Source organism: Anas acuta, chromosome 3, assembly GCF_963932015.1.
Source record: "Anas acuta chromosome 3, bAnaAcu1.1, whole genome shotgun sequence".
NCBI classification, from domain to species: domain Eukaryota; kingdom Metazoa; phylum Chordata; class Aves; order Anseriformes; family Anatidae; genus Anas; species Anas acuta.
Window position 1 is genome coordinate 73292167 of NC_088981.1, and position 26406 is coordinate 73318572.

General features: G+C 35.7%; 1 long non-coding RNA gene across 3 annotated transcripts in view; it reads left to right on the forward strand.

The window, feature by feature from the left end:
• Nucleotides 1-26406, forward strand: part of LOC137854446 (uncharacterized) — a 51386-nt gene that overhangs the window by 12138 nt on the left and 12842 nt on the right. Inside the window, exons 2-3 of one of the 3 annotated variants that reach the window (XR_011095172.1) lie at nt 815-945; nt 1970-3445. This is a non-coding gene — a long non-coding RNA (uncharacterized lncRNA). Of the gene's footprint in view, nt 1-814; nt 946-1969; nt 3446-9344; nt 10110-26406 lie in introns of those variants that run through there. The other 2 variants (XR_011095171.1, XR_011095173.1) reach the window with 2 other exon arrangements.

The window sequence follows — 26406 nt, forward strand, 5'->3', positions numbered from 1 at the left end:
CTGCAGCTGTGTCCTGAGACACACAGCAAGGCATCTACAACTACCAGGCTGGTATAATGTATTCTGCACCCTTCCCTCCTCTTCTGCTGTGGTGGGTTAACCAGCAGAGAAACTCCCACCCAGCCACTCTATCCCTCCCTCTCCTCAGTGGAACTAGGGGAGGAAATAGGATGAAAAAACTTATGGGTTGAGATAAAGACTCATGGATGAAACAAACTTAACTTGGGAAAAAAAATACTGGCAATTGAAATATATTTGTGTGGTGAGAAACAAAAAGACATAAAATAGCATATTTCCTCCCCCTCTACCCAGCTGATCTTTACTACTCCACTCCGGGCTCCCTATCCTCACTCCAAGCTGTTCAGGGATCTGACTGGCAAGTTTTACTTTAACGTCATTTTCCTATGTTCTTTCCCTAAGCCTTTGTTACTGACCAGCTTTTTAAACAAGATGCTGGGGTTGGTGTACCTTGGTCTGAACTGATATAGATAAATGCTCAAGTATGCTTTTTGAGATTTTTTTTTTTTTTCTTACACCTCTGAGTTTTCTTATGTGTTTGAAGGGGAGAGGGGAATGTAGCTCTTTGAAAAATAGTTTGGGAAATACCAGGAGACCTTGGGAGCATTCACATCTATATGTAATGCTATGTCAAGTAAATATTTGTGTCTGTGGAAGATTGGAAGTAAAACCACTGGGCATTGCTAAGCCTGGCAGAGCTGTTTAAAAAAATATATATATATAATGTAGAACTACTGGAAATGCTGGAGTGGCCAAGTAGTTTACACACATCATGGTGATTTTTTTTTTTTTAAAGCAGTGCTAAATCATCTGCCAAGTGTGACTAAGCCAGCACACAGCATTTCAGTAGAACTGCTTGAGGCTACTACACAGGAAGAGCTGGGAGGAATCTGGTCCATTGTGCAGGAGCAGTATCCTTCTCCCATGGTAAGCCAGACATCCAACTTGTCAAAGACAGTGGTCTGCTTCTTTGGGTTCAATTTGCTAAAGCCCAAAGCTGCAGGGGGTATGTTCTGGAAAGTGAATGTGAACTGTGCAACCAGGCCTCATGCAGAATGTTTTTTTTTTTTTTTTTTTTTAAAAAAAACAAACAAACAAACAAGGTGATCAAACCATATTTAAACATATCATTTTGTCTTAATTTCTTCCATAGATGTATGTATGGTATCAGCATAAGATAATGTAGAAGTCTGTAACAGACTTCCTGGCATAGACTGGGATAGGGACAGAGCAACAGTTTAGCATATATCAACAACAATTCAGCATTAGTTAGGCTAAGCAGTAATCTGGTGATCAACCAGGAAATGTGTGATGAATGGGGCAGAGAGCCAATACACAATTTATAACTTGTTTAGATTTAATATATGTTTACTATTTATATTGATATTATTTTGTTATTAATGAAAATATTTCATTAAAATAATAAAGCAATAAAATACTGAAATAGTAATTCTCTGCCCATGGATTTGCGTTCACACTATAAGACTGGCCATCGAACATAGTTAAACTAAGTAAGATTTCTCCTTTAAACGGTCTTTTGTAATTTTTACATGTTCTTCATTCTGTATCCAAATTGCAACCACTTTCATGTGTTTCATAGTTTCTCTTTTACTTCCCTAAGTAACTTGGAATTGAAGCTTAAGTTGTGGCCCAAGACGTTTTTGCCAGAGTTATATGTTTCAGGAAGTTGACAAATCTGTGTTTCTCCTCTTATATTAAAAAATATATTAAATAACCCCTAAGACTAGGAGGAATTGCTGCATGGTGAAGGAAGGCATTATTCCATGTTTCTCTGCACACTCCTATGTGCCTGAGGTCTTGTTCTGTCTTGTATAGTTGTATAGAGGAAGTCAGAAATAAGTTCCATTAGTAAGGGTCTGTAGTCATGAAAACAACAAGAAATCAGAATTATATTCTGTGTTTTTAAACTGTACTTTTTTTCTCTTTGTAGCTTAAGGTCAGCAGGTACTCCCTTTATCATCATGTGAGTCATTAACCACAGCTACAGTTGAATAAGCAATGGCCAGCATCTTTATACAATCAAGTGTAACATCTATCCAAAGAAGTGCTTGATTCTGTCATTATTGATTTTACTTAGTATCATGTTGTTTCCCTTCAAGAACACTACTAAAATCACAGTGGCAGAGATCAGAAATAATATATCCCCTTAGCACACTTGCTGCTGACTTTGCCTATGTCTGATTAAAATGACTGCTGAGTTTTGCTTTTAGTAATGACTTCTGATTATGATATCTTGCCACAAGCTGCACCAAATGAACATGAAAATTGTTGGCCAGCTTATCACGTACTGCATAGTTCTAGCTGATCTCCATGTTGAAATCTCTGGGACAATGAATGAAATTGAATTTTCTCTCATCCCATCTGGTAAACAAAAAATTAAAGGCTAGAAAATACCATAACTGTTATTCAAGTCAACTATGTCTCTTCGGTTCAGTATTAAATATAAATCCCTTTTGTGTGCCATCACCCTTTCAAATTACATTTGTGCATACATAATTGTTTTCTTCTCCTTATTAGTATCAATTGCACTTTGAATCCTTTTATTTTAGTGAATTGTACGTCATGCCAATGAGGCAACTGTTTGTAGTAGATAAAACACAAGCATCCAGGTCACTTAATCTCTTGTGTGTGAAACAGTTCTTCTGTCCCTCTATATTTAGGTACTTTAATATGTTTTAAAGCAGGCAAGATATGCAAGCAACTACGGAAAAAAGCAAGCAAGAAAGCAAAGCCCTGAAACAGTTCTGATGAATACAGCTGAAGAGTAAACCATATAAGTCAAAATGTAATTCCAAAGAAAATTGAGCTTTGTATTTAAAACAAAACAACAACAACAAAAAAAAAAATAACAAAAACACAGTAAAAGCATTTTTTTTTTCCTGGGGTGAATAAAAATTGTGTATTGTAACACTTAAAAGAACTGCTGTGGGGTTATTGTAGTCTAGTAATGATCACTCTTAGGGTTTATTTTCTGGCAGTATGATTTACAAGGAATGAATTTTGTTATTTTATTACTAGTATGCTTGTACACTTCTCTGAAATACTGACCAATCTTTCAGTTAGTCAAAACGTAAAAAGTTAGTAAAAATGAATTCAGGGCTAAATTGTGGAATATGGATTTACATACACAAATGTATTTTGTCTGTGTGCATGTGTTTAGTTTTAACTGTGAAATAGTTTGATTATTTTTCAGTTAATTTTCATTTACTGGGGTGCAACAAATGCTTAACTTTTTATACTTCAAACGTTTGCCTCCCTCCTTTTTTCTTTCTATTTAAGCACCAGCAGACAATTTTTAATGCGGACTTGGGGTACTTTTGGTATTGGGGAAAATCAGTGAATTATATATCTTTAATCACAGCACATGTAAAATGACTAAATAAATCAGATCCCTAGAGACTTTAAAGCATAGAAGGTATTTATCATCTGTTGCATAAAATGAATGCACTTATACCCTGTTTCCCCCAGTGAGGAAAGTAGGGTGAAAGGAAAAGGAAGACTAATAATTTCCTTCTGTGTTCATTTAACTTCATGATGGTTCCTCTCAGGAGACCATAATGAAAAGATAAGAGACTAATGATCCATAAATTTAACAGAACCCAGATTGAACAATATTTCAATCTGACAAAATTAATTAACATTAAAACACTTTTTCTTGAGATATTCCTCTCAATGAGTGTAAGAGAAATCAAAACATAAGATAAGACCATTCCTTAAATTTTTGAGTTTATTTTGAGACTGTAACCTTAACCTTCCAAATCTGGCTCATTTTTTGCTTTCACAATCTAAATTTGATGTTTTTCATTTGTATTCATTTTTTGTTTTTCAAAAGTACAGCTGTCACTGATCATATTAATTATGTAAAAATATTCACACTTCATACTTGATCTTTTTCTCATATGTACTGAGTGTCAAAACTACTTATTTAGGTGACAAATCTAGGGTTTTTCTTTAATGATCCTTTTCATTCTGATTACCTCTCTAGCAGTAACATAATCAAGGTCTTGTATTTACCACAAAACTAAACCAATCTGTAAATCAAACGTACATCCTATGTGAAGACCCATTTGTGTACAGCTTTAATCCATTTATGGAGCAGCTTTTAAGTTGAGTTGAATGGCCTCATCACCTGCTAACTCAGTGAGTCTGTCATTTTGTAATGTGGACAGCCTTACTGATGAATATGTGAGCATTCAGAGTTAACTCCTCTGTAAAATCATCTCCAAAGGAGATTGGACTTCCACCCTCATAATGCTTTACTGACACATACTAACCTGGGTAGGAACTCTGGAAGTGCTGGAATTGCACCATTAAGACTGGGTTCAACAGGTATGTCTTATGTATTAATTTGCCCACGGACAGGATCACCTTGCCCCATGGTACATGCATATGCATAAAACTAGTGTGACTTAGGAATACACCTCAATAGGAACTAGGGTTGTACTGCAAGCAATCATATCGACACTGTCTTCAAATTAGGTACTTCTGACAGTAATAAAGTCTCAGTGGCTTGTGCTTTAGCTTTGGGTCTACATGAGCAGAACTGAATCTTGACTCATTCACAGGTGGCTCACTGATACTTGCCTAGCCATATTTCAACTCTTTCAGGTGAAGTCAGATTTCTGATGGCACTACAGAATGAACCTGTTTTTTTACTTTTATCTTTACTCAATTTTTTTATTTTTTTTCTCCATAGCAAAAAAAAAAAAAAAAATAAAATCCAACAATAACAGTAAAAGCTATGTATTATACAGATGTAAAAAATTAACAGATAGAAACCATGTAGCATTAGGGTTAACTGGATTACTAATACTTCAGTCAACAAGACAGTTATACATATGTTGTAGAGTCCTCTGAAGTCTTATCTTTTTTTTTCCTTTATCTGCTATGCTGCACAGCAGAAAACACATGAAATTTTCTTTTGCTTTCCTACCTTCTTTAGTTAAGTTTCTAAGAAGTCATTTATTTGAGAAAGGAGTTCACTTTTACTGTGTAAATTAGTAGTATCTTATCAATATTTTGCTTATTCTTCCACCGCATTTTAGTGTGACAGCACTCCATATCTATGCTGGAAGCACTGCTCTTCGTAATCATCCCCTCTTCAGCAGAAGTCATTAGGTTTACGTTATCAAATTTTACCTTGATTACAAATATACACACTTTCTATGCTGTTAATATAAAATAAATGTCATGTATTTTTATTTGCAGCTCTAGCCAAAGTGGTAGATATTAAGGAACCATTAAGGAAAACTGAATCCCAGATCATTATTCATTCAAGAGTCAAAAAAAAAAAAAGCATCTGTGCATTAGATGCTATTAGCACATGCAGAATGCCAGATATAATGATCCCATTAAATCAGACTTGATTAATAGTTTATATTTATGTTATTTTTGGAAAAGCTGTTTGCATTCTTTTGTGTTACTTTTTTAAAAATAGTGGTACTATGAAAAAGAGCCTAAAGGCCTTGACAGGTATGAAGTGTTCCTTCAATTCTGATCTGCTTCCACCTAGACCAGAGAGGTAGAAGGTCATTATACAGAGAAGACTAGATTTCTCCCAGCTAGCATGTACAGAAATATGCTTTTATTATGCTGCCTCACATTAACTGTTCTGTGTCCTTAGAAGTTCCTCAAGGATTCAGCACAAGCTTCTATTTTGTCTGGCTGTTGAAAAATAACATGATTATACTTATATTTTTGGGGGGATGCTGTATTAATTCAAGCAAAGTCTTGCTGCTAGGGGTGGAGTGAAAGAACTTTATTGCAAATGGGCTTAGTCCAATAAGTTTTTTGTTTTGTTTTGTTTTTGTCTTTTGTTTTGATGTGGAGCCTGCAAGAGCTAAGACACATCTTTGTCAGGATCTTTGGTTTAGATTTGTTCCCACAGAATTCAGTAAATTTAAGCTCCTGTTTATGATGAGTGGTTACATTTTCAAGGCCACCAAGAATTACTGAATAAACTCCTGATTTTAATGTGGGCTAAACTTTCTTTGTCCTGTTTTTGTCTGGGTTAAAATTAATTTTCTTTATAGTGACTGGGATGATGCTATGTTTTGGATTTATGATGAAAATAGGGGTGGTAACATGGGGATGTTTCAGTTGCTGCAGAGCAGAGCTTGCACAGAGCCAAGGCCTCTTCTGCTCCTGGTGCTGCCTGGCCAGTGAGCTGGCCCAGGCTGCCCAAAGGGATGTGCTACACCGTGTGGCACCATGCTCAGCGATAGCATCTGGGGGAAAGGAGGAGGCAGGGGGGGCATTGGGGTGATGGTGTTTGTCTTCCCAAGGAGCCATGCTGTGGGGTGAGCCCTGTGCTCCTGGAGGGGGCTGAACCCCTGCCTGCTGATGGGAAGCAGCGAATGGATTCCTTGTTCTCCTGCGCTTGTGCATGGCTTTTGCTTTGCCTAGTGAGCTGTCTTGCTCTCAACCCATGAGGTCTGGCACTCTTATCTCTCCAGTTCTTTCCCCCAACCCAGTTGGGGCAGTGAGTGAGTGGTTGTGCAGGGCTGAGCTGTCTAATGGTGTTAACGACAGTCTTTAGTGAACCAGCAGTTCACTTGGTGACTTCTTAATCGAGATGAATTGCGTAGCATAGGCTCTATGCCTGGCATTCCTCTGCTGGACTTGGACAGTGCTACACACTCCATTGCTATAGCTACACTGAAGAGAATATTATCTCAAAGCATTTTCTTCATTGTCATATACAAAGGTCCACTGAAACCAATTAAACTTTTTAGCAGTAAGAGCAATTCTGGGCTTCATTTGTAAGAACTTTATCACATATTCCTTCAAGATAGGACTGAAATTCTAGGACTTCAAATATAATTATTGTTGTGGTTTCTATAAAGAAAAATAAGATTTTTAAAATTTGCTGGAAATTTACTAGCAGATGAATATCAGTTGTTTGTTAACTGTAGAAATTAACAAAATGAATGCACGTTTTTTTTTTTTTTTTTTCTACTAGCAACATAAGAGTATTTATAACATGCTTAACAAATATTCTCTCTCTTTCTCTCTCTCTCCTGATTGATTCTTTATTTTAGGAAGCGCTGGTGTTTTAACTTGTTTTGGTGTCCTAACTGATTTTGTTTTTCACTGAAGACTACGATTAGTGTCATATATTATAAAACACAAAAGTGTCTGTTGCATACAGTAGACCTTGTTAATGAATTTTCTTGGATAGGCAGAAAAAAGACAGGAAAATTGTATTCCATAGTTCTAAGTTATATTGACAGCTGTAGTCTACTTTTAATGAATAGTGTTACAGATATTAAATATGCAATCATATGAAGGGCTGTTTGTATGTGTGTATACTTATTATATGTGCATGCATGCATTAGTATTGTATCCACACTACATACTACATACTACTAGTTTTAAACTCCAAAGCTAGGATAATATAATATATTCGTAAAACCTTTTATTAAGTAACACTTTGTTTCATGGAGTGATCTGAAAGATTAACATTATCGAAGAACCCATCTCTTGTAATCGCAATGGGGAACATTTTTCCTTCTAGCAGTAAAAGGAATTGCAACTCCAGGATTTGGGAAATTATAGCAAATTTATATTCTGTTCCTTGAAAAGTAATCTTGATCTTTTCCTTGAAGCTTATATAACACATAAAGGTTATCTCTTTTCTCATTTTGGAGGAGCTTCAACCTCAAGTAGCTAAAGATCTTTTTCTGTTTTTTGAATTGTAATTTCCTCTACAAAAGCTGAAAACTTTTGTATTCCAATGGATGTCACATTTTTGTATCATATCCTGATAACATTTTTTCCTTTTCTAGCTCTCTACTACTATTTGATATTTGTCTCAAAGAAGTTGCTGCTAAGAACTGATGCAAATTTAAACAAAGTAGTGGTGAAATGAAAGAAAATGAAAGAGATGTAGTTCACACAAACAGTGGCTGGACACTCTCATCAAGGGGAAAGATTGACTGTTTCAGCAGGCAGCCCGCCCCTGGCTGTTTTAAGTACAGGCCCTTCAGGAGAACTCTTAGTTTTGCTCACTGAACCACAAAATTAAAGTACCATGGAAGAAATCCAGACATGCAACAATGCCAAAATATGTATCACACTATCCTGAAAGGCTTCAAAATTACTGTATTTACACAAGGGTATTACAGACAGAATAAATGAAAATTTTATGGTCTAAGAAAAGAAACACAATTTTAGTTAACTAGCATTTTTCTACTGCTCTAAAGCTTTTAATGGGAGCAGAGGGAATTTGCACTCAGTGAAGTAGATCAGTGAAATGATAATTTGTCTTTGAATGGAGTACTTTTATCCCATTAATTTCTGCCATTATGGTATGAGATAAGATGTAAGCCAGCGACTAACTGAAAATTAAGGCCCAAAAAAGAGGCAACGGAACAAAAGAATAGCTTATGCAGTATTATACAAAGCATATGCTAAAATTAATTTTTACTCAATCTTTTGTTGTAGCCACTTTTAACCTCAATTCTTTATGCACTTAATCATGCCTGCTTCTGCTATATTAAAATATATTCATTTTATTCATCAGATCTCTTTTTAAGGATATTTGATTAAAATCCTTTCTTGTTGCTGTTAAGAGGAAAAAAAGGACATTGTAGTGGAGATATGCCAGAGGTGAATGCATGGTGTTGAAAGCCTTCCTTCCCTACCCTTCCCTATGTATGGAAAATGAAGGAATCCTTTATTGCATTACAGAAGGAGCAGAAGAGAATACTTTAGCTTGTGTTATTTGCAACATTTACCTGGCATTGTATAAAGACTATTACTATCCTTTTTTAAAGATGTGTAATAATCATGATGTTTTGAAAGTACTTTTCAGGGTAACATATAAAGGAAAAGAGGACAGGATCATAGTCATATGTTGTTAGGAAGATTCTCCAGAGTTCAAGGCACCTAATTCTATCCATTGCACAGAAGCTGGATCAAGTAAATCTACCATATGCTTGTCTCATCTGTTTCTTAAAAACAATGAACACTGGGTCATGATGCTCTTGGATATCTTGCTGAAGTGCCTCATTACTCTTCATTAGAACAATTTTACTACTCTAAATCTTAAGTCTTTTATGATTTCTTCTTGTCCTTGCCCCCCCCCCCCCTTTTTTTTTCTGTGAAGAACAAATACCTTATTTTTTATCATTTTTTTAAGTAATGGAAAACAGTTATGTTTTCTAATAGACAGTCCATTTTTAAATTTAATTTTGTTTTATTTTGTTTTATTAAACTAAACAAGTATTCTTTCACTATTTCTCCTAAGTCGCGTTTTGTAAATCTCTTTGCAACTCTTCATTTTCTCCATTTCTCTTCTGCAGACTCTGCAACTTTCTAGCATCATTCTTAAGAGGAATGCAACCACAATGAGATGAGTTCTCCAGCTAGGGGTCCAGTACTACCAATAAACAGGCCAAAGACAGCTACCTTTCTTGTCCTGCCCGGGACCTCCTAGGACACATGCTAAAGTGAGATCTGTCTTTGCAACAGCACTGTTTTATGAATTTATAGTATGCCTCTGATCTTTTTATGTCCTTAATATATTTTCTGCCTGGCTGATTTTTCCCCACTGGGAATGATGCTTTCAGATGTGTAGTGCCTGTTATCTTTCTTGAGTACATTCTGCTAGTCTTTTTGAATTCATCTTGTTGAACAATCTTGTTAAGACTGTCCAGCTAAAATTGTTTGGTAGCTATGCTTTGTAAAAGTAAGAGTTATGATTTATTAATCCTTTGGTGACGGTAAGAAAAATCTTTTCATCTGAGAAGCTGAACAAACTCAGTCTGAGTTTTTGAAAATCCATCCTAGCTTCTTACTACAGCTCAACTCACAGATTGTCATTATTTTGCTTCTTTCCTTAATCTGATAGATCAAGATTCTACATAAGGACTCCAGGTTCTGCTGTAATGGAAACACTGGGTGGTGGTGGTGGCGGCTGGGAGGAAACATCGTACCATAGTTTCACCAGTTCTATGTTCTTAAGGTTCTTTCAGGTGTGCTCTCTCCAGTGTCACCTGCAAAAGTCATTCTAAAAAGTGATCATTCTTCATGAATGCTCTGGGCAGGACGTCTATCTGCCCATCAGATCTTCCCACTAAGGTGGTTATGTAGCTAAAATACATCAATAGCAGTAGCTATTGATGTATTTTAGCAATACATCTTCATCCTCATGTGTCAAGATCTAGGTAGATTTGATATATATACATTTCTACACTGGTATAAAAGGGCATGTTCTTTCCATGCCTACATGGTAGACTATCTTCAAGGCAGCACTGAGTATCAAAAGGCATATGGCTTTGCAAGTGCTCCACTCCTGTCAGGATAAGGCACCTTGCTTGCATAAAGTCAGAAGGATAAAGACAAACAAGAGCCTTTCCTGTCCTCTTCTCAGCTATTCACTCATTTTTCCTCTGCTGGAGTTGCCTGTTGCTCTAGCAGAGGAGCAGTTTGCAAACTGATGAGCTCACAACCTGCATTACCTCTTTCTGAGAGTGAGAGCATAAATTTCTAGCAGAGCTGCTTCTTAAGCAGAGGCAGGGAAGCTATTTTAAGTTGATATTAAAAAAAGATAAATGAGTGATAAATCATAGAAATGATAATCAGGAAACTGTTTATTAGCACTAATGTTTATTAGCACTAATGCCAAGTCAAATCAGTTTTTAAATATATAATTAAGTTTATGTTTCAATAATTTTCTGCATATGGACTAGGTTTTAGCTGAGAATCCCTGGGAGATTCCTAAGCTAAAAATATATCTAAGAGGAACAGAGTTGTTGAGGAAATGTCGTACTGCTGCAGTGAATGTAGAACACTCAGATCTGTAGAGTTTGTAGAGTGAACTCCAAAGCAGACTTTTCAGGAGAACTGTGCACATGCAATTACATTCCAGCTTGTATGGAATATGGCAAAAGACTGGAGCCATAATATAGGCTTTATAAATAAAACTATACTGTGTGTGGGATCAAGTTTAAATTTATTCTTCCCTCCCTCCCTCCCTCCTTCCCTTTTAAAATCAGTAATATGTATTTTTTGAAAAGGGTTAATTTAGTTTATTTATTTCAGTTTTGTTTGTTTTGTTTCTCTTCAGTAGTTAATGGGTACATTCATGAAATATAATTTTCAGAAAAAAAAAAAAAGGAAACTGAAAGGAAAGTAGAGATTAAAAGAGAAAGAACTTTTCATAGCAGTAAAAACAGTAATAATATAATGCCAAAATTAAAAATCTTCTGTTAGAGGTTTTCAAACACTAGGGAATCTCTGATATCACTTAGGCTAATAAGGTATGCTTTACAACTACTTTTTTTTTTTCCCCAAATACCTGCTAATTTTATTTTCATTGTACACCTATAATTAAAAATCTTTAAAAATTGAACTGCTCATAGGGAAAGTAATTGGAGAGAATCTTATCCTTATTTTCTGTAAGTGAGAAAAGAACATTAGCCTTATTAAATGCTTTACACTGAATTCAAAGCACTTTACAAATTATCCTGCTATTAGGTTAATTCTTATATTCAGTATAAATTGGCTGGGAATTAGAACCCTCTGGTAAAAGAAGAAAGGGGAAAGAGGCAAGAAAATACATTATACAGCAGGAATCTTGTGCTGTAAGGAAGAAAGTATCGCAATTTATTTTTGGTAGTGAGAGCATACCTGTTTTAGCCACAATATTAAAACAAACAAAACAAAAACATACAAAAACAACAAACAAAACAACAAAAAACACAAACAAACAAAAAAAAAACAAGGAAGAGCTTGTAGGCATTCTGTTCTACAGGACATAGTCAGTGTGCTTTATTCAGGCTCCCTGATACATATCAGTCTTTCTAACTCATCTCTTTTGTTCTGATCCTCATGAGCAAGTGAGTGGAGGAGAGACACCATAGGATGACATTGGTCAGTAAAGGCATTAGTAGACAGGACCGCTGGGGAAATTTTAAATATTTTAAATCCAAGAGTCGGCTTGTTAGTTTCACTGTACACTAGCTACAAACTCTGGCAGCGAAGCATTTCTATAAGTGTTTTTTGTTTGTTTGGTTGGTTGGTTTTGATTATTATTATTTTTTTAATGTGTTGGTCTACCTCTTATTTAACCTGACTGTATCTCGGTGAGGTTGTGGAAGTGACAAAGCTCGGTATTAGTGCTCAGCCAAGTCAGCCCCAACGGGAAAACAAAACAAAGCAAAGCAAACCAAAACAATACAACCAAACCAACCAACCAAGCAATCAAAACCAAAGACATTTGGTATGCAAAACAAGTGACCAGGGTGATTCATATCTACCTCCAGTGGGCAGCAGTTCTTTGGAAACTAATGAAGATTCTTACAGGTTCAGCTACAATAGTGTCTTATAGTACATCCAGCCTCTATTTCCCTGCTGCTGAGAAGTGAGGAATGTAAGATGTAAGAGCCTTTTGTGTGCTGTCATGTGTATACTCCCCTTTTTTCAAGATCTTTCTTCTATTCATTTCTCTTATCTGATGAAACATGTGCTATGTTATTACCTACAAACCTTAAAGATGAAATCATAAAGGGGAAAAAAATAACAGCAAAGTTAAAGTAAAAATAAAGTAAATCCTCTACTGCAATAATTATTCTAAATGCTTTGATATTATAAGTACAATTTGTTCACCCCTTAGGATTAAGATGAAACATGTTTCACATGTTTCGTAAAGAAAATATTTGCTTTAATGCTTTTGAAACAATCAGGTAGAGAGAAACTTTACCTACATCTCTTCATATATTTTCAAAGAGGAAAGATGACTCAAGGCAGTACCAACAAGTTTCTCTTTCTTCAAAAATAATAACATCACAGTTATATGATTGGTAGATAAATTCATACTACGCAGATGTGAGATGGGGTGGATAGAATGTCAAACTGCAATTTAATCAATATCAGATATAGTTATAATCTGTGATTTCACATATGCTCTGCTAACAATGCACTTTGCCCATGATAATGTCTCACAACACCTGTCAAAAATTGGTTTTGCCCATATAAAGCAATTCTATTTCTACCACAGCATAATTCATAAATAAATGTAGTACATTATCTGTGGCCATTTCCTGTGTATAGAAATTATTTTAATTATTATTTCAATTTTATGTCTTTTAGCTTATTAATAAAAAGGACCACAGGAAAGTTAAAGGACAACAACACACAGTTAATATTAACAAGTACCTGAGAAGAAAAAAAAAAAAGCAAAACAAAGTAAACATTTAATATTGACAGCTAACACCAACCTGGGGAAGCTTTTATGAACAGTGCTGTCAGCAGGCCAGGGAAGGTGATCCTTCTGATCTACTTAGCCCTGGTGACACACATCAGGTGTACTGAGTCCAGTTCTGGGCTTCCCAGTATAAGCCAGCTACAGATTTACTGGACTGAGTCCAATGATAGGCCATAAAGATAACTAAGGAACTGGAGGATTTATAATACAAGGAGAGGCTGAGAGAGCCACAGTCATTCAGCCTGGAGAAGAGAAGGCTCAAGGGGATCTGATCAATATGTGAAAATATCTGATAGGAAGGAATAAAAATGACTTTTCTTGGTGTTGTCCAGTGAAAAGAAAAGAACACAAACAGTACGTTCCTTTTAAACATACATGATTCCTTTTAAACATAATAAAAAAGTTTTTCTACTATGAGGGTGGTCTGACGTTGGAAGAGGTTTCCCAGAGAAGCTGTGGAGTCTCCATTCTTGAAGATATGCAAAATCCAACTGTACACAGCCCTGAGCAACCTCCTTTTGCTGACTCTGGTTTGTCTTAGCAGTTTTTAGAGGTCCTTTCCAATTTCAGCTATCCTATGATTCTATGATTCTATAAATAAATAATTTTTACGTATTCTTTCCATGGGAAAAGCCTTTTTTTATGTTTCTGTTTCACAAGTTAATACTTTAAAGAGAAGAATTTGACTAAAACAGGTCCTTAAAGAAATTTAAATACAACTTTTCGCACAAACTTGCCTAAGAATTTGTAGGTTATCTTATTATATTCAAACCACTTTTTTTTTTTTTCTTCTTCTTCTTCCTCTGGCTCACAAAAACAAACATTTCATACAGCATTCAGTATTCTCATGTTCCATTTCATCATCTTGTATTTACAAGATTTAAAAATGCTCAAAAATTGGGCTTAAGTGGGATCATTCTAAAAGATATCTTCTATGAAATGCTCAGCAGCCACTGTAGTGGTCTGCAGAAAATCAAGAGATCCACAGAGATCCACAGCATGTCTTTGTGTGCTTTCTATATCATGCTGGTAGTGGCAGGATGACCTGGTTCAGATCCCAGTCTTAAAACTACGATATCCTCACTCCTTTTTTTTTTTTTTTTTTTTTTTTCCTTCAGGCTCTTCTGTGCCATTTTGAATGTCTCAATGTCTCTATTTTATGTGATGTCAAAATATAATGCTTTTTTTTTTTTTCTTTAAAGATATGTAACTAAGCTACATACACTCAAATAACGGGCCTTAAATTTCAGATAGGATTTAATAATTCATTTCTTTATTAAATGTACTACATTAGGCTGTTATCAGACACTTTACAACAGGACCTTATTTCATTCTGTTGTGTTGCACTTACTTAAGTTGCAACTATTGCCCCTCTTAATTTAGCTGACATAAAGTACATAAATATTGAGGCATAAATATTTTCTCATATAAGTTAGTAGCATGAAGCCTGCATAAATATAGAACTAAATCAGGCCCTGAGTAGCCTGGCTTAATCTCCCCTGTCCCTAACCTTTGCAGTGCTTACACATATGACAAGGACCAGAGCTTTGATTCATAGTCTGTCTTCTGGCCTGCACCTGTGTCTCCTGACAATATACTACCTCTTTGCTGAGCTGGTGGGAAAGCCACAGCTGATTCTGTAATCAGTGTACAGAGAAAGGTTTGAGGCTTTCATTAGACAGAAATGAGCTCAAGAAGAAGAATAACAACTTTCTTTCATATAAACTACTAACAGCTGAAACAGTAGATTGTTTTTTCAGTATTTATGTTTCTTGGTACTTAGAAGTGTGGACACACTCCAAGCAACTTGCTCACATCTTGATGTTTTACTAAGGTCTTCTGATACCTCCAAAAGAAAATATATCAGCAAAGTTTTAGAGTAAACTTTCCCAGTGTCTCTTTTTATTTAGAATTTGCAAAAATACTGCAAAAGCTACATGAAGAACAAAAAGGTCAGACTTTGCTTTAGAATCTAGAGATATTAAGTATTTCATCAAGTTTATTTTTATGAGGCAGCATTGAAAAGCTTTGCTGAATTTAAATGTTGCATTGTCCTAGAGGCAAGGAAATAGTAAATCTACCTCACCCCTTCCTTTTATAGAAGATAATACGAGGTTAGCTTTCTGTGAAGTGGGCTTTCTTTGGGAGAGATTTGTAACATAACTAATATACAGCCAAGGAAAATAAACGCATAGCTGTGCAGGTTGGCCAGAAAAACATCTGAATAAATAAGATATTAAAATAACTTCAGCAATTCAACATGATGGGGATAAAGTTTAGAGATTTTAGAAAATCTTAACAATAGATCCAATCCTTCTTTCATTCCAGGAAGCTGTAAAAACAGGTCCTATCACAGGCTCCTGTGCTAGCAAAATATGCTTGTGATAACACGTTCAGTATACAAAAGGTGGTTATGAGCCATAGGAGTGATTTTTCAGTTATTTTTATCTGTGTGCTCAAAAGCATGATTTGGCATCTAATCAATCCCTTTATTCCCATTGTGACGATGAGGTAAAATGAGAGACAGAGTTATATAGGAATCTCTCATTCTTGGTATTCAGTAGTTTGGTTATCCTGAAACCTAAACAGAGGCACCTGACTGTGTAGTGCACTACACAGGGCACCAGAGTCCCTTCAGACTGGGGTGATTAATTTCTAGGTACCCCAGTGCTGAAACCACAATGGCCAAATTTCTCTCAGGAGTTCAATTCCAGTTTCTAGCCTGATCTATTTACTTGTGTGAAATCTGAGTTCTTTGCTAGTTGTTACTTATAGCTAACACCTCCAGATGACATCAGCTCTGGCCTAGCTTCATAGGAAGAGACAAGACGTGAGCAATGTGGTTTAATTAGAACATAACTGTATTAAAGGAACACAGAGAAGGTCATAATGTGAGGACTATCTTTTTTTTCTTAGTTATTATCATGTTATAAGAATAGAGGACAGCAGCCCTGACACAGTGAAATCTCTTTGAACAGGTATTAAAGGGCGGGCAGAACGGGAACATTTTGTCTCTGCTGCATATGATGTGGTCATGGCTTCTTAAGAACCTTCTGATAATGTTGTATTCATCTTTGGCTTAATAGAGAGCTAGATTTCCCCTCTGGAAAGTTCCTACAATGGATTTCAGCGACAATTTGAAAAAAGAAAAAATCTATACCATTCTGACATATTCTGAAACACCAAAAGCATACCATAAATTTTGATACATACCAATTACAAAACAAACAGGTTTCATAGTTTCTAGTACGTTCTCAATTCTTTTATAATAGGAATATGTGTGACTGCTAGTCTGTACCAATATAGGAGAAGAGTATCAATACTTTTTTTTTGGTGAATTGACTTTTCTTATTTATATCAATCAGGCACAAAATTAATAACCTGCTTTCTACCTTCCCTCCGGTTTCTCCTTCCATATAACCCTTTCAGCTTCAAGAAAAGCCAGGGTAGTCTTTCTGTGAAATAGAGATTTTATAGAACATGTGTGAAAACTGTGGAACGAATACAAAAATTACCCAAACAAATAACCTGTCAATCAGCAGTTCCCTCCAGCATGTGTCCTCTTTCCTTGGTAGATTGTGGGGTGCTTTTCACTCAGGGTCCTTACCGTATACAAGTTCAAGCTAATCCAAATATTTCAGTATGTGTTTTTCTACTAATAATTTTTACTGTGTAGCTGGATTCCTTTTGACTGGCTAATGGATTTTTTTTTTTCTAATTTAGCTAAATATGTGATTAGGCATACACTCTAACTGTAGCAATCTCATTACTAAACTTAAGCAAACTAAAAAAGAAAATATAATTTCATTCCATGGTTCTCAGTCAACTAGAAGGTTTTTTACTTTTCTTTTTACAGAAAAGTAAAGTGTAAAACTTTTCATGATTTTTTTTTTTTTTTTTTTAGTATCTAAGTCACAATTTAAAGTCAGCATGACCAAGGTTTGGCCTTTATGTCCTGTAAATAGGAGGAAGTGAAGTATACTTAAACCATTTTTTGTTTGTTCTGCAGAATTTAATGACTGTTTAGATCTGCAAATTTAATGAGTGTTTAGTGATGACACGGCCTTAAAGTTGTGTCTATAAGCTTCCCTTGAGAAATCGAATCTATGAGCAGCCCTGGACTACAGCAAGTGCTAGGATCTAAGAAGAGATCAAAATACTCTGAAGTCTTCTTTTGTAGTGGTAAAACTGATGTCTCTGCTCTTTATCAAGAAAATTTGCTCCCTAAACACAAATGCTATTTGACTGCTATCAAGTTACTGGTAAAACTGAAATGAAACACCTGTATTGCCAACAGCTGTTGCTATTCAGTGGTAAATGCCTGCCTCCAGCAAGACCTCAGGTTGGGTTATGTATGTTTCTTGAAAACACTTCTTACTTCCAAGTCAAAAGGAGTAGTAATGATAAGACACATTAATATGTCATAATGAGGCTTCATTACCAGCTATCATCACCATTAGCACTTTTTTATTATATTGTGTATATGTACATCTCTAGTCATATATCTACCAAACTTGACACACCACCATATCACCTTTAATTGTTTTGAATGATTTGAGAAAAAATCTGGTTGAATATGAGAGCAAGAGTGGAAAAAAAAAAAAAGACAATCTTACACTTCCATGTTATTGTCCCTTCCCATGATATTTTTTCCTTTTTTTTTTTTTTTTTTTTTTTTTTTTTTGAGGGGGGGAGAGGTGTTTTTGATATATAGAATTTCTTGAATTACATTACTGAAAATGAACTGAAAAAGAATTAGTTACATAAATAATTACTTTTCCCTGACTCATCCACGTTTGCTAGAGCTAAAAAATCTAAAAATATTTCTTGACAGTTTTCTTCCAATTGCATTACGTTTGGGAATCTTTACTAATATTCAACAAACAAGTGCTCTTAATCAGGGGAACAATGAAGCAATACATGACATTATGCTAGGCAATCATGCTTCATACTGAACAATCAATCCAGATTGTTTTGATTACCAGATCTCTGTGATAGCTATAAATAACTAGGTAGGATGATGAATTACATATAGGAAAACCAACATTTTGTTTCCTATGGGAGAGATTTTCTAAACCATCTCAATCTTGTTTCCCCCTTCAACTCCAATGCTGTTTTCATCTTTAAAATTAGCATCCTTTCTGCACTGTCAGATCCTGCGTGCATTTAGAAGGATGTTCCTCTAGACCTGTTTGATCACAGATTGCCTTTTACAGTAACCACTTTTGTAAAACTCCATAGAGTTCTCCCCCTACTTTTTTTTTTTTCCAGTCAGATTTATTTCCGTTTGCTTTCTGCTGCTGAATAGTAATACTGAAAATCCCATTTATTTTGGATACACTGCTTCTATTTTCTTTCTAAAATACAATACTAAAAACTGTAATTCTGTGAATACAGGGAGTCATGCCTCCTGTGGAACCCAAATGCATGTATGGGATAGTTTTTCAGCTTTTTCACTCACATGTTAAATTTTAGCAAATCTTGAACTGAGGAACCATTTGGTCTCAGATTTTTCAGTATTATTTTCTAAATCTATTTTTAAGCTTGATTATTATTAACATTCTTTTCTTTCTGGTGTTCCCAAGTTTCTAACAAGGTATGACAACAGATTAACCTCTTGTATTTGCCTTTGAACTTAAAACACAGGGTGGAAGTCTTTTGCTCTTATATTGACTATTTTTGCATTTATGCATTTATTTTAACATTCCATACTATTTTCAGGTAATAACCAACCACGTAACTCTCATTTTCTATTAAAAAGGAAAAAAAAAAAAAGGCAGCAAATAAGGAATCTTCTGTGCTGATGGAAATTCTAGAGTTACCCAGTCTAATACAGCGGTTTTTAAGCTCAGTGCTCAGTTAATCAATCACATTACGATTACCATTACAGTTATTTACACTATGATTTTCAGAAGTTTATAATTCCTCAGCACAAATTCACTGCAGGTGAAAGCTTGGTGTACATCTTCTAATCTACGAAAAAAAACAACAAAAACAAAACAAAAAAATCCCTTCTAGTAGGTTGGGTTGCTTTTATTAAGTTACAAGTTTCACAACAACAACAAATCTGATATCGGCACTGTATGCTATTTGTTCTTGATCTCTTTGATACATGAAATGTTTCTGTAAAAACAAACAAACAAGAAAGAGAAAATGACACAGAAGCTTCCTCCTAAGTCTCATCTCTGTTTTAGCTGATGTAGAGGTACACAAATTGGAGTATGTGATCCTTGAATATTCTGTAAAAGATTCTAAATTACTATAGTAAATGTAATATGAAAGATATTATTTTAGGCAAACTTTAACAATGAATTAGTTAAAAGAAAAAAAATCAATCAAACAAAAACAGAAACAACCTTGCTAAGTGGTAGTTAGTTAAATCTCTGTTTTAAGTTTTAAGCCTGTATGAATCCACTACTCTCACAGTACTCTTGCAGGCAGGTGTGAGAGACTCACAGTCCTCCATTGCCTTGATGTGACATTTTGTTGAAGTGTTCTACTGCTCCCATCTAGCCTACATGGTTTCATTTTATTTGTGTGGTAACTAGAAGCTGCAGAGATGGAGGCCAAGAACATACTGGGCCACTGGGATGGAGGTGAGTATTTGTTAGAATACCTGGATCTGAGAACACGGACGTGCTCCTAGATCCAGTGATATGGATGTCACTTACAATGTTGGGGTATTATTGGATATATCAAAAGTACCAGTTCAACTGCTACGAATAATTTAGTGTTAAATTGCTAAGCTGTACTGAATAAACTATATGGCATGTTGATGCCATGCACTCCTGAAGAAGAAATCACTAGTATGACATTAGGAAGAGCTATTTGGTTCACTCTGCATGTCTATTACTAGAATGTCATCTAATGCAGATGCATTTTGCATTGTAATCTGGGAGGCATTAGGCTTCGTAATAAGTAGAGAATAGTTTAACAACTTTCTCCCATGGGCCCCATCAGCTATGGTCTTTCCTTTCAGCACAGCTGCCATGATGAAGAATGGAAAGGAGTAATTATTGCGATGTATCAGACAAGCATTCTTGTTGCCATGCAGTCTCAAAGTCAATAGTTTATAGTCTGAATTGGATTTAAACTTCAAGATATGATTTATACCAAGTATTTTTTAAAAATACAAAACTTTAAAAATCATACTGTGGTTCATTACCTCTTGTTGCAATGAGGTATGTGGTAATGTTTGCCAGGAATAGGAATTCACAGAAACAATGAAATTCAGGACTCAATTTTAAATGGCCTCATGGAAAGAAAAATAGTTATAGGAAGAACTAAAAATGAATAGTATGCATACTCTTAGCAGTTTTACACTGGCACAGAAAAATGACTTCATCTGTTGTAATGATTGCAATTCTTTAAATTGGGTTGAACCAAAAAAAACTATACCTAAACACACTTTGTTACAAGAGAAGTTTATAGATTTTTCTCTTTTGTTCTGACATTCTGTTTGCTTGTCTGACATTGGAACTCTACTGTATATAATATTAGGAAAAAATATATTTGTATATTGCATAAAATTGTATACAGTTGTGTCAAGATGCAAATGTGTTTACTACATCTGTGTGAACAGCTTTAGTCTTTCCCTTTCTTTCTGTTTCCAGCTTTTACCTTTTTTTTTTTGTTAATTTTATTTTTTAGTTTTTAATATTAAATGTGAGTTCCTTACCTGCTGCATTGTTTTCTCCTTTCTTTTTAGTTTGCCTCCTTTGTCTTTGCTGCTTGTATTTAAATTCAGGCTGGAGTTGAGTTATAATAGATCTCACACTGAAGTGATTACCTGAACTGCTTGGACTAAGTGATAGTGAAAAGGATTACCTCTTGCCAATAAATTTTATTCTTATTCACCTTACTGATGTTTCTCCAGCCAAGCAGTGTGAAGGAACCTTCATGTAACAGACAATGAGGTCCAATGAGTTGTTTTAAAACTGAATTTCACTACATTTCAGTGTAGCTTCATAAGTTTGCCATCAGTGCTTGTCATTTAGCTCAAACCCCTGTTATATGCTCTCTTTTTCAAGTGGTCCTTACAGTTAATTTTCACTAAAGATTGCATGTTGAGCAATATTTCAGTTTATTTTGTGAACCAAAGAATGCTGCAAACCCGAATTCACCATTTCTCAGTTGGTACTGAAACTTCAATGTTTTTTTTCAACATCCAGGCTTAGCCTTTAGAGTTCATTGTTTATTAGCTTAGAAAGAAGGTTGTTGCAAATCTTCCCTTCCTTCCCTTTCTTGTCATTACTGATCTTGTTATCTATCCTAGATTTACTTTCTTGCTTATCTGCATTGTTGTTAATGACCACTAAGCCATGTATGGTTGTAAAGGGCTTCTTGCAAAGCAAAGGTGAGATGGCTGGCTGGCTGATCATTACAGTGTGTAAACATTCATATGAATTCCACCTATTGGTGTATGCAGTGTAATAACTATTGGGACTAGGGAGATTTTTACTCCTGGTCTTCTAGGGGTTTATTGAAAGGCTTAGAGACAGCTATTTCACTGCTCGTGTTTCCCTTTCTCAAGAGCAGAGTTAATGCCATTTATTTCCTTTTTAAAGCACTTTGATATCTGTTGGGGAAAGGTACTACATAAATGCGTGAAAAAAAAAAGAAACAACTCCCAAAATGCACAAGCTAAGATTGTTAAAATTTTTAATGGACCTGCCTGACTTGATAGAAAAATTAAGGAAGATATTATAAAGAAAGATCAGCAATATAAAAAATTAAAAGCTTGTGTAAATGAGAAGAAAAGGCTTATGAAACACAGCAGCTCAAGTATAAATACAAAGTATGAAAACTAGGACAGAATTTGGAGAGTGGCTTGCAGGAAATGCTCAAGTTGCTAGTTAGAAGTTTTTTATTTCTTCATCAGAGGTAGAAAGGCAAACAGGAATTTTGATGATGAGGGTATAACAGGGGTACTCAGGTATGAACCAGACATAGCAGAGAACTGTAACAGATTTTTGTATCTGGCTACTATTGAAAGCTTTGGTAGATTCTCACTGGCTCCCTCTTCTTTACTGCAGAGAGGTCAGAGGATTTAGATAAATTTGTTGGTACTGGAGAAATTTTGCCAAACAGAAAAGTTAGGTAATTCTCCAGGACTGGATGACATTCAGGAGAAATCTTTTGGGTAACTCAGATATGAAACTGTGGAGCACCTGGCAAAACCATGTAAGCTATCATTGCAAATAGTTCAACATAACCTCTACTGTGCTAGAAAACTGGCACACAACTCCAATGATAAGAGGGACTGGGAGCCATGGAGAGGAACTACAGAGCAGAGACTGAGTTCCAGCTGGCAAGGTAAGAATATACTAAAATATAGGACACATGGAAAAGCATAGGATATCAGGAAAACCTGAACAAAGCTTCAGTAAATGGAAATCCTACTTCATACTTCTGCTGGACCTTTGTGAGGATGTGTGTTATTCTGGCCATGTAGGGCACTAATTCTTCCTTTTGTTCTCATGCAAGAAAGGTATGTCCCCTCTCCTCTGTTTCCTAAGTAATCACTAAATCTTCTACATGTTTCAGGGCAAACGTATATGATAATGTTAGAGTACCTTTTTCTTTCCCTCTTATGGAGGGGTGCCTTTGAATCATCCTGATGAAAACATCCTGATGTTTTTCCAGCCTCTCCAAGTGAACTGTCTTCCACTGTTGGGGAGTGAAAAACAAAGAAGGCCATAGCACTGTTCTAGAACTGTTCAGCTACAGCTAAAACATTAGTGTGTTATCAACACCACTTTGGTCACGTATCTAGAACACAGCATCATACAGGCTGATATGAAGAACATTAATGGCATACAAGCCCAACCCAGTAGGGTACGAAGAGTTTCAAGAGATGAGAACTCTCTGGTTTGGAAGACAGACAGCTGAGGAGGAATAGGATAGAAGTATTAAAAACATGAACAGCATGGAGAAAGGTAATAGGGGACAATTATCCCTTATTTCTCACAGGAACAGACCAATTCAGCATCAGATGTAATGGTCAGGCTGCAGGTACAAATCAAAGAAATGGAAGTGCTCTTTCACACACCAAGCAGGAAAGTCTGGAGCTCATCACCAGAGGCTCCTGTGGAGGCTATCTGTGTAAATGGGTTTGAAACACTCTTAGACAAATTCACAGAAGGGCTGTCAAATAGGATGCAGATGTAGCTTTTAACTGTAAAAAATCTCTTTATAGCAGACTGCTAGAAGCTAGAAATGTAGTGAGAGAAAGTAGCAATCTCTGCATTTTTTATTCTTGAGTTCCCTTACCAAGCATTTAATACAGGCCTCTTGTGATCCAGGCTAAATGGAGTTTTGCTCAGATGTGTTATGCTTGCTTTTTTTCTTGTGTTTATGCTCTTACTATTAGATTGCAGTTCATCTCAGGTTATACTTTTCCAGTAACACACTTTGAGCAGAAGAGGCCATGGAAGATAGAAACCAGGAGTTCCTGACAAAGACGAATAATTTAAAATGTTTTCCATCTACTCCATTGATTTGTGTTAGGTGTTCAAAACTAATTTCTTCCACAGTAGGTGATTTCCATTTGGAAACATCCCTGTTGACCTTTGTCTTCAGTTCTTGTTTAAACCATTTGTATGCCTTTTTTCCCCTCTCTAAGTTCACAAGTCTAATTTCCTCCCCAGAGGGTGTCCACAGTTCCTTCAAAGCCCTCATTTCTTATCTGCAGGCTGTGATGTTCCTTAACAACATTCACACCTCCAGTTTGTCAGGTCACCCTGCTCAGGAAAAGAAGTAATGGTGATTCTGGTTAGAGATGCACTGAACTAGGTGATTCTAATTAGAAAATGTTAGAAAAACACTCAATTTCAGTCTGCTGCTTTCATTTCAGATAGTTTATCCAATATCTGAATTGGAAGCAGCAGGTATCTGATCTGAAAATAAATTGTTTTTCCTTAAATCTCAACCTTACTGCTTTTTTATTTTTATTTATTTATTTATTTATTATTTTAATTCTGATGCTGCAGCCTGAGTTAGAACAGCTGCATCAAATTCTGTTTTGAAATTCTAAAACTCACAGCACTGTGATACTAACTGAAGTCAGTGAGGGGGGCTTTTATGAAAATCTTTCTAAGATATTTGCTTGGAAGCATGTTCTCATCACTCTTTAGAAAACAGAGTTACAGAGTGAAATGGGGACAATTTTGAAAAAAACAACATTAAAGGCATTTAACCATAGTGATGTAGGATTATAAATAAAGTGCTTTCTTTATACATACTTCTCCAAATAGCTCTCCTATTTTCCACTTTATTCAAGTTTAATAGTATTATATTGAACTTATTGAATTATATCGAATTTAAAGGTCTGTTGGCAATCATGTATTTTTACCAAGGAAGAGTTGAATCTGAATTTAAGATTGAGTTGAAATATCTAGCAATGTGAATATATCAGATTTGGTACTTTTGAAATTGTGCCTTCAACTAGGTTGAAGGTTAGGTATTTAGGTTTGAAATTGTGCCTTCAACTAGGTTGAAGGTTAGGTATTTAGGTTTAAGTCTTTACATTATTAATAAATAAAATGCAACATTCATGCATTGTAGATTAAATATTTTGTTCAGAGAAGGAATTTTTGTAGGCCCAAACATCTATCTCCAAACTGAGTCAACAATCCTATACTCCATGTACTTTTTTTTATACATAAAAATGAGTTTAAGTAAGAGTGATGCAGGTGATAACTTGCAAGTGTGCACTGCCGGCTCATTTCTGTCATCACTGTCCCACCACCCAGCCAGGAGTTGGGCAGGTGGGGCACTGGCACAGTCCCACCCCCAGGCATCAGGCACCTGTCTGGTCAAAGCCTTGTTGGGATGTGGGCCTGACTCAGGGGGGCTCATGTCCAGGCAGAGCAGGGCTGTAGGAAGCTGGAGTCTGGCCCTGCTGTGGCCTCACTGGGGCAGTCCCAGAGTGACATGAGGTCCTGGGACATGGACAGGGTGGGGGGATCCCATGGGGGCTGGGAAGAGACAGCAAGGCCCATTAGAGTCCTTAGGGCCCTAACAGCATCTTCCCTAGCAAAACACTCACTTCTGAGCTACGTGAACCTTCCTCTGCTCTCAGTGTTTCTACTTGCTAAACGAATCTTGTCTTCTTTGCAGTCCTGTGGAAACGTGAAGGGTGAAGAGTGGTCTGATCAATATTGATAACATCTTATAGAAAAAGACATAAAATCCCAGGAAAATTATCAAGATTTCTGCTAGGTGAGAAGCTATTTTTATTTGCTTAGGTGTCAGTGTTTCTGCTTTCAGGCATAATTAACACCCTTTCTTGTCTCTGTTGAACAAACAACATCACACAAGCTGTTGCATCAATTGTCTGTTTCAGTGGCTGGCACACAGCATATCAGGTAGAAAATAACTCAGGTTTATAATGTGGTGGGTCAGCACAGGGTTAACCACACTGCAAATAACTTAGGCTTTTTCATATATACTGTGACATCTAATACATGTGACAAATTTTTGAATTTGTGCTTTTCTGGCAGGTGATTGCTAATGAGTTTCTTGTGACTCTTTAGAATAAATATCCAATGATTACTAATTCATTTGGCACTCCTCTGTAATAATGTAAAGCATTATGTTCTTCTGTGCCATTACAGGATGTAATGTCTTTCAAAAATCCCACAAAATCCTCTACTTCTTGTTTCAGAGTAGACAAGTGTATCTGCTTGAGTGTATCTAGATTTGGCAGTGTTCCAGTTTCTTTGATGTATTTTGTAAAAGAGACTTGATAAGTAGGTACCAGTGTTTAGGGATAAGCAAAGACAGTTTAATATAGATATTTTAATTTGATTGAGATTTGGCTTTTTTTTTTTTTTTTTTCTCTAGTAACCCTTCCTTCTTCTACTTACTCTGAAATTCAATTAGATTGAGGTTTATTAGGCTTGCAAATGAAATCTTCATATTTAACTTAAAAAGATAACATTCAAATACTTTCCTATTTTTGTGGAGAAAAAAAAGGTTTTCACTCTTTTTTCGCAGTACTGAAAACAAGGCTGGTTTTGCACTTAGAAATTGTTTTTGCCAACTCTGAGACTTTTATTTAATAACACAGAACAGTGACTATTTTTCAGGAATATTTGAAAAGTCATGCTTCTAAGTGCCTTACAGTATTTGAAGTAGTAGTATTCCACCATTTT